At 46.1% G+C, this 12,027-nt stretch overlaps 1 protein-coding gene across 1 annotated transcript in view; it reads left to right on the top strand.

The window, feature by feature from the left end:
• ITM2B (integral membrane protein 2B) overlaps positions 1-12,027 on the top strand; it is a 91,400-nt gene that overhangs the window by 827 nt on the left and 78,546 nt on the right. The gene's annotated exons all lie outside the window — the stretch shown is intronic.

Raw genomic sequence — 12,027 nt, 5'->3', positions numbered from 1 at the left:
GTTTCATGTAATGGGGGAAATGGAGAGCCCATGTCTAAAATTAGTCTTATCTTCAGAAGGAAAATTTAACAGCCAATATAAATTGTATTTTCAACAATTTAAAAAAAAAAAAAAGATTTCTGAAGGATTAATTAATTCGTACATGTAAGAACATAAGAGTTGCCATACTGGGATAGACCAAAGGTCCAGCAAGCCCAGTATCCTGTTTCCAACAGTGGCCAAATCAGGTCACAAATACCTGGCAAAATCCCAAAGAGTAAAACTGATTTTATGCTGCTTATCCTAGGAATAAGCAGTGGATTTCTCAAAGTCCATTTTAATAATGGCTTATGGACTTTTGTTTAGGAAATTAGCAAACCTTTTTTAAACCTTGCTAAGCCAACTGCTTTCACCACAGTCTCGCAATGAATTCCAGAGTTTAATTACACATTGAGTGAAGAAATATTTTTTCCAGATTGTTTTAAATCTACTACTTAGTAGCTTCATTGCATCCCCCTTATCCTAGTATTTTTGGAAAGAGTAAACAAGCAATTCATATCTACCCATTCCATGTCATCTTCAGAAGATGAATGGGTTACGTCCCTCCACCAGAAGGTGGAGATAGCACTGAGCTGTGTTCTTTGATATACAGTAGGGTGGCACTCTATCTCCCTCTGCTGCTGGATGGACATAACCCATTCGTCTGGATTCATCTGCTGTGACTAAGGGCTAGATTCACTAACCTTTTTTCCGGGGGCGATCCTTGGCCAATTTCAGCAGGCCCAATGAATTCACAACATGAACAAATTCAAATTAGGGCGATCGGAGGAATGCCCCCCTCCGACCACATGGATCACAAGTGTGCAATCCTGACGCATGCGCAGACCATCTGCTTTCCCTGCAGATGGTCTGCGCATGCGATTTGTGTCCGGGTTTTTTTTTAAATTGCTGGTGTGTTTGGTTTTTTTATGCGCGCCGACTCTCCTGCTCTCACCTTCCAGCCAAGCCCTTCTCTTGCTGCCCGGACTCTCCTCTCTGCCGCCCTTCCCCGCAGTGCAGCCCTGCTTTAAAACCACGGACGCGCACTGTGAGGAAGGGCGGCAGGGAGCAGGAGAGTGGAGGGTGGCATTTTTCCCCATAGACTCGGCAGGCTTGCTGCTTGAACACAGGAGGCAGGCAGGGCAGCAGAGACAGTTTTTTCAGGGCTGAACCTTAAGCTCTTTTTTTTTTTTTTTTTTGAGCAACGACTTTCCTGCTGTCCCCACCCCGGTGGCAGCAGCCTCTTCCCACTGTCAGCTGGTCATGCCCTGCTCTCTGCTGCCTTCCCTGCAGTGCGAGCCTGCGGGTTTAAAGCCCTCTGACTTCCCCCCCCCAAAAAAAAAAGTCCTGCTCACACATGGCCATCGGAACCTATTCCCACTCTCTACTGGAACTTCCATCACCGCTGGGCTTTACTCGGAGATGATTTTAGGTGGTACTGGGAATCTAGTCATGGCGCACAAAATGGCCACTATGATCTGTAGTGATAGTCTTACGATACTACTGTTAGGGGGTTAGCCTTCCATATAAGGAGTTTGTTCTTATGTGGAAGTCTGCCCCTCCCCCTGTCTTCCTATTCTAGCATCAGGGCTTAAAATTACTTTGAGCCCCTAGGAGCTTTCTTCTTCTCCTCCCAGGCCAAGCAGCCTCGTGGGTATTTTTCTAGTACTTGTGACTTAGACTAGCCACTGTTGGAAACAGCATATTGGTTAGATCAGTGTTGCTCAATATGCGGTATGCGTACCCTTAAGAATTTGTGAGCCACTTGTTGGGGGTACATGGCACTGGCTGCCACCGCCGCCACTGAGAATATTGCCTGCCCACCTGCCTCCCTCTGCTGAAGCCGCTGGCAGGGATCAATCCTTCCTGCTCTTCACTGAAGCCACCGCCAGGGATCGCTCCTTCCCTTCCTCCACCGAAGCTGACCCAGAAGGCTTCCCCCTCCCCCCTTCCTGATGTCAGAGATGATGGAGGAAAGCCTTCCGGGTCAGCGAGGTGTCCCAGTTACCTCCTGTGGCACTTGATGGAAGAACGCATCAGCGGTTCTTTCACGCAGCACATATCTGACCCGGAAACCTTTTCTCCGACATTAGAGCTGTCGTCAGAGGGAAGGCTTGTGGGTCAGCCACATGCAGCATGTGAACCGCTGCCTGAACGTCCCTGCAAGTGCTGCTGAAGGTAGAAGGAGCTGGAGACCCTGAAAGAAGCAAGTGTGGCTTGAGCAAGTAAGGGAGAGAGGGGACATGATCTGGGAGAAAGGGGAGGTGGAGTGCATTGGGACATGGGAGGGGCACGATTTTGGGGAAAAAGGCAGGGAGGGGGCAAGAACATGGGACACAGAAGGGAAAGATGAAGGGGGCACTAACTTGGGACATAGGAGGGAGGGAATAGAAAGGGGAAAATTGTTGGGCGTGTGTGTAAGAGAGAAGGAAAGAGATGATGCACATAGGGAAAAGAAGAAAGGAAAATTTATGGGCATAGAGAGAGAGAGAGGAGTGAGGTAGAGATGCATGGGGAATAGAAGAATGAGAGGAAGAAATGTTGGATATGGTGGTGGAGAGGGAACAGAGGGACAGAAGCAAGGGGGAGGAATGTTGGACATAGTGATGGAGGGAGAGGGGTGATAGAAAGAGAAATGGGCATGGGGCTGGTGAGCAGTGGTGAAAAATGCACATGGTCCGGAGTATGAGAGAGGGAGAAATGTTGGATGTGGCAGTAGAGGGACTGGGAGAAATGCACCCTGGATCGCTCTCTCTCTCTCCCCACTCCCTTTGCAGCAAGGGAGGGAATGATAGAGGGAGGGAGACATGTTGCCAATGGGGGTGGAGGAGAGAGAAAGAAAAGTTGGACTCATGGAAGGACAGAGAGAGATAGATGTTGGTTAAGTGAAGGAAATGAGGTCTGGAACCCTGAATCTCTCTCTCTCCCCACTCCCTTTGCAGCAAGGGAGGGAATGAGAGAAGGACAGTGAGAGAGAAAGACGGAGATATGTTGCCAATAGGGAGGAGAAGAAAAAAAAGTTGGACTCATGGAGGAACAGAGAAAGATAGGTGAAGGAAATGCGGTCTAGAGGAAGCATGCAGGAGGCAGAAAGACAGAAATATTGGATGTACAGTCAGAAGGAAGTGCAACCAGAGATTTATGAAATCACTACACACCAAAGGTAGGAAAAATGATTTTATTTTCAATTTAGTGATCGAAATGTGTCAGTTTTGAGAATATATATCTGCTATCTATATTTTGCACTATATTTGTCTATTTTTCTATAGTTGTTAGTGAGGTGACATTGCATATCTTAAAGTAATCTGCCTTGACCTCTTTGAAAAAAAAAAAAAGAATATAAATGATAATTAACATTTTCTTTGCATACAGTGTACTTTGTGTTTTTTAAATTTTGTGGTTACCATTATGTATTAATAAGATTATATTGTGTGTAAATGAAAAATGGATGGAAGAAATTGCATCACTATTATTATTATTATGGGGTGGAGTCAGGGGCGGAGCTTATGCGGTGGTACTCAGTTTATATTTGTTAGACTTAGGGGGTATGGGGCTTAAAAAAGTTGACAAACGCTAGGCTAGATGGACCCTTTGTGTGACCCAGCAGGGCATAAGAACATAAGAATTGCCGCTGCTGGGTCAGACCAGTGGTCCATCTTGCCCAGCAATCCGCTCCCGCGGTGGCCCCTAGGTCAAAGACCAGCGCCCTAACCGAGAACAGCCCTACCTGCGTACGTTCCAGTTCTGCAGGAACTCATCTAACTTTGTCTTGAATCCATGGAGGGTGTTTTCCCCTACGACAGCCTCCGGAAGAGCGTTCCAGTTTTCCACCACTCTCTGGGTGAAAAAGAACTTCCTTACGTTTGTACAGAATCTATCCCCTTTTAACTTTAGAGAGTGCCCTCTCGTTCTCCCTACCTTGGAGAGGGTGAACAACCTGTCTTTATCTACTAAGTCTATTCCCTTCATTATCTTGAATGTTTCAATCATGTCCCCTCTCAGTCTCCTCTTTTCAATGGAGAAGAGGCCTAGTTTCTCTAATCTCTCGCTGTACGGCAACTCCTCCAGCCCCTTAATCATTTTAGTCGCTCTTCTCTGGCCCCTTTCAAGTAGTACCGTGTCCTTCTTCATGTACGGCGACCAGTGCTGGACACAGGATTCCAGGTGAAGGCGTACCATAGCCCTGTACAGCAGCATGATAACCTTCTCTGATCTGTTCGTGATCCCCTTCTTAATCATTCCAAGTATTCTGTTTGCCCTTTTTGCCACCACCGCACGTTGCGTGGACGGCTTCATCGACTTGTCGATCAGTACTCCCAAGTCTCTTTCCTGGGGTGTCTCTCCGAGTACTGCGCCAGACATCCTGTATTCGTGTACAAGATTTTTGTTACCAACATGCATCACCTTACACTTGTCCACATTAAACTTCGTTTGCCATGTCGCAGCCCATTTCTCGAGCGTGTTTATGTCCTGTTACAGGTCTTCGCAATCCTCCTGCATCTTTACTACTCTGAATAACTTCGTATCATCTGCAAATTTAATCATCTCGCTCGTCGTTCCAATTTCCAGGTCGTTTATAAATATGTTGAAGAGCACAGGCACAAGCACTGAACCCTGCGGCACTCCACTGGTGACCCTTTCCCAGTTCGAGTATTGTCCATTTACCCCCACTCTTTATTTTCTATCTGCCAACCAGATTTTGATCCATGTGTGTATTTCACCCTCAATCCCATGGCTTGCAATTTTTTGAAGTAGTCGTTCATGCGGGTCCTTGTCAGACGCCTTCTGAAAATCCAGATATACAATGTTGACCGGGTCACCTTTGTCTATCTGCCTGTTAACTCCCTCGAAAAAGTGCAGCAAGTTCATCAAGCAAGATCTTCCTTTGCTGAAGCCATGCTGGCTGGTTCTCATCAGATTGTGTCCATCAAGGTGGTCAACTATGTGATCCTTTATCAGTGCCTCTACCATCTTTCCCGGTACTGAGGTCAGACTCACTGGCCTGTAGTTTCCCGGATCTCCTCTCAAACCTTTCTTGAAGATCGGCGTAACATTTACCACTTTCCAGTCTTCCGGAATCCTTCCTGATTTGATCGACAGATTGGTTATTAGTTGAAGCAGTTCAGCTACAACCCCTTTCAGTTCCTTGATTACCCTCGGATGGATGCCATCCGGTCCCAAGCCTGTCAATCTGCCTGCATACCTCTTCTAGACTGACCGTCAATCCAGTCAGTTTCCCGTCTTCGTTTCCTAGGTATAGCCTGTCAGCCTCCGGTATGTTGCGTATATCCTCTTCTGTAAATACAGATGCAAAAAAAACGTGTTCAGTTTGTCGGCTATGGCTTTGTCCTCCTTTAGCACTCCCTTTATTCCATGGTTATCCAACAGCCCCACCGCTTCCTTCGCAGATCATTTCCCCTTAATATATCGAAAGAACGGCTTGAAGTTTTTTTGCCTCCTTGGCAATTTTTTCCTCGTAGTCCCTTTTGGCCCCTATTACCGCCTTATGGCACCTACGTTGATCTTGCTTATGCACTTATTTTTACTTTGAGGCTAAAATGCACTGAGAATTGTGTGCCAGAAATGAACAGTTGTTTAAAGGGCTGTGAATGCAAGTGTTTCAATGAGGTAGACGGGTATAAATAGACAGTTGGAAACTTGGGTGGTGGAGGGGGGAAGCTTTTGGAGACTGACTAATTGGATATATAGACTGGTAGAAATGTAGGGAGAAGAAGTGGAGACTAATGGGAGCTGATGGAAGTAGGGTTTAAGGAATTCCTAGAGATTTATAGGGCAGGGCTAAAGAAATCTGATAGGGTGATGGTGGAGATGAATGTAGAGGGAGTAAAGGGACTGGGGTTATAGGTTCAAACCCCGCGCTGCTCCCTGTGACCCTGGGCAAGTCACTTAATCCTCCATAGCCCCAGGTACGTTAGATAGATTGTGAGCCCACCGGGACAGATAGGGAAAATGCTTGAGTACCTGATTGTAAAAACCGCTTAGATAACCTTGATAGGCGGTATATAAAAACCTAATAAACTTGAAACTTGAACTTGGCTGCGGGGAAACGATCCGTGGAGGAATGGTTGTCACTGTCTGATTGGGGGATAGCTGGAGAATGGCAATTGGGGAAGAGAATATTAGGGGGAAGAGAGTATAAAGGAGGTGAGCTAGGAAGGAGTAGATAATGTGTAAGGGAGATCCTGGGGCCTCCATCTTCCACTCTGGCTACAGTGGGGAATTATCAGCAATTTGCCCCAGTTCAGAAAATTTCCATTGACCTTGCAGAAAATCAGCAGTGGAGGGATGAACTAAGGATGTTTGGGGAAAGAGAGAGAGATAAGAGAACATGTGAGGTAGTAGATGAGTTGGGGCATTGAGAGAAAGTGAGATAGTATGAATGAGCTGATGTAGGCGAAGGGAAGAAATTAAGACTGGAGAGAGTGGCAGGTAAAACGGACTACTGCTTTACAGTTAAGGTTTCTGGTTTTCAGGGATTTTGTTTTTGTAGTTCTTGAAGCCCTGGAGAAACTGCAAGCAACACAGATTTTTTTTTTTTTAAACACACAAACTTTCCATTTGAAGATTGGACTGCATGAGCATACTTACAGTCTCATGATGTGTGTGTTCCCGATACACAATTTCACTTATATGTGGTCGTATTTGTTGTGACTAATATTCCCCATTCATGCCACTGTGTTTGCATATTCGCGGACCTGCTCTAAAATAACCAGCTTTCTTTGCTTTCATTTTCACTTCACGTCTGGCGGTCGCTTCCAGATATGGCCCTGAAGAGCCCAGAGAGTAAATTTCAAGCTTCAACAGGGCCATCCCATTTTCATTGTTCACTTTCCGTAGTTTTGAGGCGCAATGTGTACTGCAGGAACCTAACCTCTATTTTCCCATAGACTCAGTGTTTTTGTTGTTTGCGATTTCACAGTTTGTGAACATTTTTGGGAACCATACTACAAGTTTCAAGTTTTATTAGGTTTTTATATACCGCCTATCAAGGTTATCTAAGCAGTTTTATAATCAGGTACTCAAGCATTTTCCCTGTCTGTCCCGGTGGGCTCACAATCTATCTTAACGTACCTACCACAAATAATGAGAATGGAGGTAGCCTGTTATAAAATTACTTCCCTGTGTATATATTAAGAAAATAGTTTTAGCATTAAAACTTCAACAAACATTCCAAGCATACATTTTTATTGTACTGTATATGAATTATGCAGATATGCTTTGCTGCGGAATTTGAAAATGTGGGCCATGGGATTTTTATCCATTTTAATTTTGTAGTATGTTTTTTTTTTTCTCAGTGTTGTTTGACAATACCATTGTAAAGGTTTGAAGAGTCGGGAATCTTTGGGTTTTTCACTAATAAGCAGCAGAAATATACTTTTTTGTTTTTGAGAATTGAGTCTGCTGTTTCCTTGATTAACCCCCCTCTTTTACTAAGGTGCATTAGCCGATTTAGCGTGTGCTAAACACGCATCCATAGACTATAATAGACGCGTTAGCATTTAGCGCGCACTCATATTGAGCGTGCACTAAATCGGCTAGCTAAAAGGACCCCTAAATTTGTATTTTCTAACCCTTGCCACAAGTCGACCCTCAAACTGCTGCAGACCAGGAATCTCAGTGTCAGGTGACCCTGGGACAGAAGTTCAGCAGATATATTTCTTCTGTATGACCCAGATGTGTTGTAGAGCATTTGAGTACTCGGAGATTGAAGTAACTGGCATGTGTTCAACATGAGGAAGATTGTGCCTATACATATTCTGCAGACTTGCCTGTGGCGGATGGCCCTGGCAGAGTGTGGAAGAAGTTTCCACTCCATTTATGTGGAGAAGTGTAAGCAGGCAAAATCTCTGTGTAGGCTGTCTTGTGAATTTGTTATTTAGATAATCTTGCTTCCTGGGGAAGTATAGCTATTCAAGAGAATGTTGTGTTTACCATGCTAACTTTTAAATAAATTCATTTCCTTTGTAACTTGGAGTCTTCCTTCTTGACACACTGAGCTATAATAACACAGTACGTAAATACAGGTAAAGATCAGTTGACCCATTTGGCAGCCTTGCCAACCATTAACAAATTTACTAACAGTAAAAATTAAGCAAAAATTAACATCTGTAAAATTAATTTAATCTTGGTGAAAATGTGACAAGCAGGTTTTTGTCTCCAAGGAGCAGTAACTGGATTCAGGCCTTGATTTCTGGTGCTTTGACACACAGCTCCTGATTGGTAAGGCGGTCGGAGCATACATCGAGTGGTTTCCTTCACTCGCTGCGGCTCCGGCTGCTCTCCAGTTTTTCCCGCTGCCCTCTCCAGTCTCCCCCACGAAAAACCGTATTCGCGGTTTTTCAAGATTCGCGGGGGTTCCTGGAACGGAACCACCACGAATTTCGGGGGAGTACTGTACTCTATCTTTAGCAGGTGCATGGATGTGTTCCTCATAGCTCCTGGCTTTTGCTTGTGGATTTCGATTCCAGGCCTGGATGTTTGGAAGGAGGGGTGTTCTGGTTGAACAGTGCCAACTGGGTAACAGCTGGGACCCCTAGGTCCCTTACCCTACTGGACATGGTGCCTTCTGGACTACAGGGCCCACAGCTCCTGGATTATACGGTGGATTTCGAGCCAGACTTGGCAGCTACCGGCTTCAGTTTCCTGGATCAGAAAAGAGAGATATTCTGTGGCTTTGGCCTCAGTTGAGAAATACTCCTGTGGCTTAGGCCTCGGAGGAGAAAGATTCCTGTGGTTTGGGTATCAGTGGAGAAAGATTCCGGGGGCTGTGGCCTCAGTTAGGACATGGTCCTGGGGACTTAGGCCTCAGGGGAGAAAGGTTCTTGTGGCTCAGGCCTCAGTTGAGCTGCAGAATGGGGGCGGTACACTGCAATTTTTGAGGGGACAATACCTGGGCTCCCAAGTCCCTTCCCCCCTCCCCCCTGAAGAACCTGAATACTAAGTCCCATAAGTTCACTCGTTAGGTGGGCGCAGGACTACAGAAGTCGCCATTCTCTTCGGAGAGGCGCCAGTGGGAGGAGTTTGTTACTCCTTTGTCACATAGGACAGCTGAGGCTGCTTCAGCTGTAGTCATGCACAGCTACTGGCTTGCAGCTAAGGCGGGCGGTAGGAGGCCCTGAGGTCGGTCGGCCAAGGCCCTTCCCTCCTGCTATGAAAGGGGAGGAGCTGGCGCTGCAGTTGCCGGCGCCGCCACTGTCAGTCTTTCTCCTCTCGGAGGTGGGACACCGCCGCCAGCAGTGATTCCTTCGCCCTTACTATTTGGCAGGCCCCAAGAGGTTGGCCTTGGACGGGGCACCATTTCGCTGGTGGCCTAGTGCACCTTGTTTAATCCTGGCCGACTGACAGTTAGCTGGGGCTAGCTGCAACTCTTTCTCTCTGGCTCAGTTTTTTCTTTCCACTTCTTTATAAGAACATAAGCAATGCCTCTGCTGGGTCAGACCTGAGGTCCATCGTGCCCAGCAGTCCGCTCTCGCGGCGGCCCAACAGGTACAGGACCTGTGCAGTAATCCTCTATCTATACCCCTCTATCCCCTTTTCCAGTAGGTAATTGTCCAATCCTTTCTTAAACCCCATTACCGTACTCTGCCCTATTACGTCCTCTGGAAGCGCATTCCAGGTGTTCACCACACGTTGGGTAAAGAAGAACTTCCTAGCATTCGTTTTGAATCTGTCCCCTTTCAACTTTTCTGAGTGCCCTCTTGTTCTTTTATTTTTTGAAAGTTTGAAGAATCTCTCTCTCTACTTTCTCTATGCCCTTCATGATCTTGTAAGTTTCTATCATATCCCCTCTAAGTCTCCTCTTCTCCAGAGAAAAGAGACCCAATTTTTCCAATCTCTCAGCGTATGAAAGGTTTTCCATACCTTTTATCAGACGGTGTCGCTCTCCTCTGGACCCTCTCGAGTAACGCCATATCCTTCTTAAGGTATGGCGACCAAAATTGGACGCAGTACTCCAGATGCGGACGCACCATCGCCCGATACAACGGGAGAATAACTTCTTTCGTTCTGGTCGCAATACCCTTCTTGATTATACCAAGCATTCTATTCGCTCTCTTAGCAGCCGCTGCACACTGTGCCATCGGCTTCATTGTTGTGTCCACCATTATCCCCAAGTCCCTTTCCTGTGTACTCTCATTCAATAATATCCCTCCCATCGTATAGTTGTACCTCAAGTTTCTGCTTCCCATATGTAATACTTTACATTTCTCAACGTTGAACTTCATCTGCCACCTCGTCGCCCAATCCCCTAGCTTGCTCAAGTCCCTTTGCAATTCTTCGCAGTCCTCTATAGTCCGAGCACCACTGAATAGTTTGGTGTCATCTGCAAATTTTATTATCTCACACTTTGTGCCTGTTTCTAGATCATTTATGAATATATTAAATAGCAGCGGCCCGAGCACCGAGCCCTGCGGTACACCACTTGTGACTCTCCTCCAGTCCGAGTAGTGGCCTTTCACTCCTACCCTTTGCTTTCTACCTTCCACCAGTTTCTGATCCATCTATGTACATCTCCTTCCACCCCATGGTTCTTCAGTTTCCGTAGTAGATGTTCATGGGGCACCTTGTCAAAGGCTTTTTGGAAATCTAGATATATGATGTCTATGGGGTCTCCTCTGTCCATTTGTTTGTTAACTCCCTCGAAGAAGTGCAATAAGTTTCAGGCACGATCTCCCCTTGCAGAAACCATGTTGGCTGGTTATCAGAAGTTCGTTCCTTTCAAAATGTTCATCAATGTTTTCTTTTATCAGGGCTTCCGCCATTTTTCCCGGAACCGAGGTCAGACTCACTGGTCTGTAGTTTCCAGGGTCACCTCTTGATCCTTTTTTAAAGATGGGCGTAACGTTGGCTATCTTCCAATCCTCCGGGATCACGCCTGTTTTTAGGGATAGGTTGCAAATTTGCTGTAGTAGTTCCGCTATCTCCTCCTTTAATTCCTTCAGAACCCTTGGATGTATTCCGTCCGGACCCGGGGATTTGTCAGTTTTTAGTTTTTCTATCTGCCTGCGTACGTCTTCAAGGCTCACTTCTATGGATGTTAATTTTTCTGCTTGACTTCCATGAAAGAATTGCTCAGGTTCCGGTATGTTTGATGTGTCCTCATTTATAAATAGAGACGAAAAGAACATGGGTCATTTATGTTGAGGAATGGGCTAAAAGTTGGATCAGGTGTCTGTGGTTGTCGCTGTATCTAGTTGGGGGCTCTGGGAAAGGCACTTGTCACTTCGGGGCCTAGATACAGTTTTGGTGTCTTGTCTCTCCTGTGGGAGCCCTATGGAGTTGTGCTTCAGAGGGCTTCAGTTAGGGGAGGAATCTTCACTTGTCCTGTTTTCAGGCTTGATGCCCTAGACCCTTGTGAGGGAAGAAGATCTGGTCTGTGGCGGGGCTCGTGGCTTTTTAACATCAGCTAAGGACCACTGCCAGGCAGGATGGTTCCAGACCACAGGAGGTTATTTGGGGCCTGGGGGTTATGATAGGAGGCTGTTTTGCACTCATTCTATTCGTGGAGGGGCGATGTAGCTGTAGTTTCCACAGCATGGTGCTCTCAGGCGAGGATGGCTCCTGCTCACATATTCTAGGGAGGGTAGCCTCTGTATGATTGTGGGTGACATACTCTCTGGATTGTAGTATCTCCTGGGACGCATGCTGCAGGGCAGGATTTGGGGGCGAGGGGATTTCCTATTCGCTGCTTTATTTCCCTCCCTATGTTTGGACTGCTTTGGTACATCCCACTAGTCTCTGGATTCATCTGCTGTTGATGACAAGGAAGGTAAAATTATGTCCTTACCTGTTAATTTTCTTTCCTTTAGTCATAGCAGATGAATCCAGAGCCCCACCTTGTTGTGGGGTTTTGTTACTCTCAGTCATGGTTTCAGCATGCTTTCAGCTGAAATTAAATTTTTGAATTTGAAGCATCAATGGTGCGGATTGCACATGTGAGGGAATGAAGTTGCATGTATGTCTTATGTTTCATATGTCTCATGCCTTTTA

Source organism: Geotrypetes seraphini, chromosome 6 (assembly GCF_902459505.1).
Source record: "Geotrypetes seraphini chromosome 6, aGeoSer1.1, whole genome shotgun sequence".
Taxonomy (NCBI): Eukaryota; Metazoa; Chordata; class Amphibia; order Gymnophiona; family Dermophiidae; genus Geotrypetes; species Geotrypetes seraphini.
This window is presented reverse-complemented; position numbering and strand designations above follow the sequence as displayed.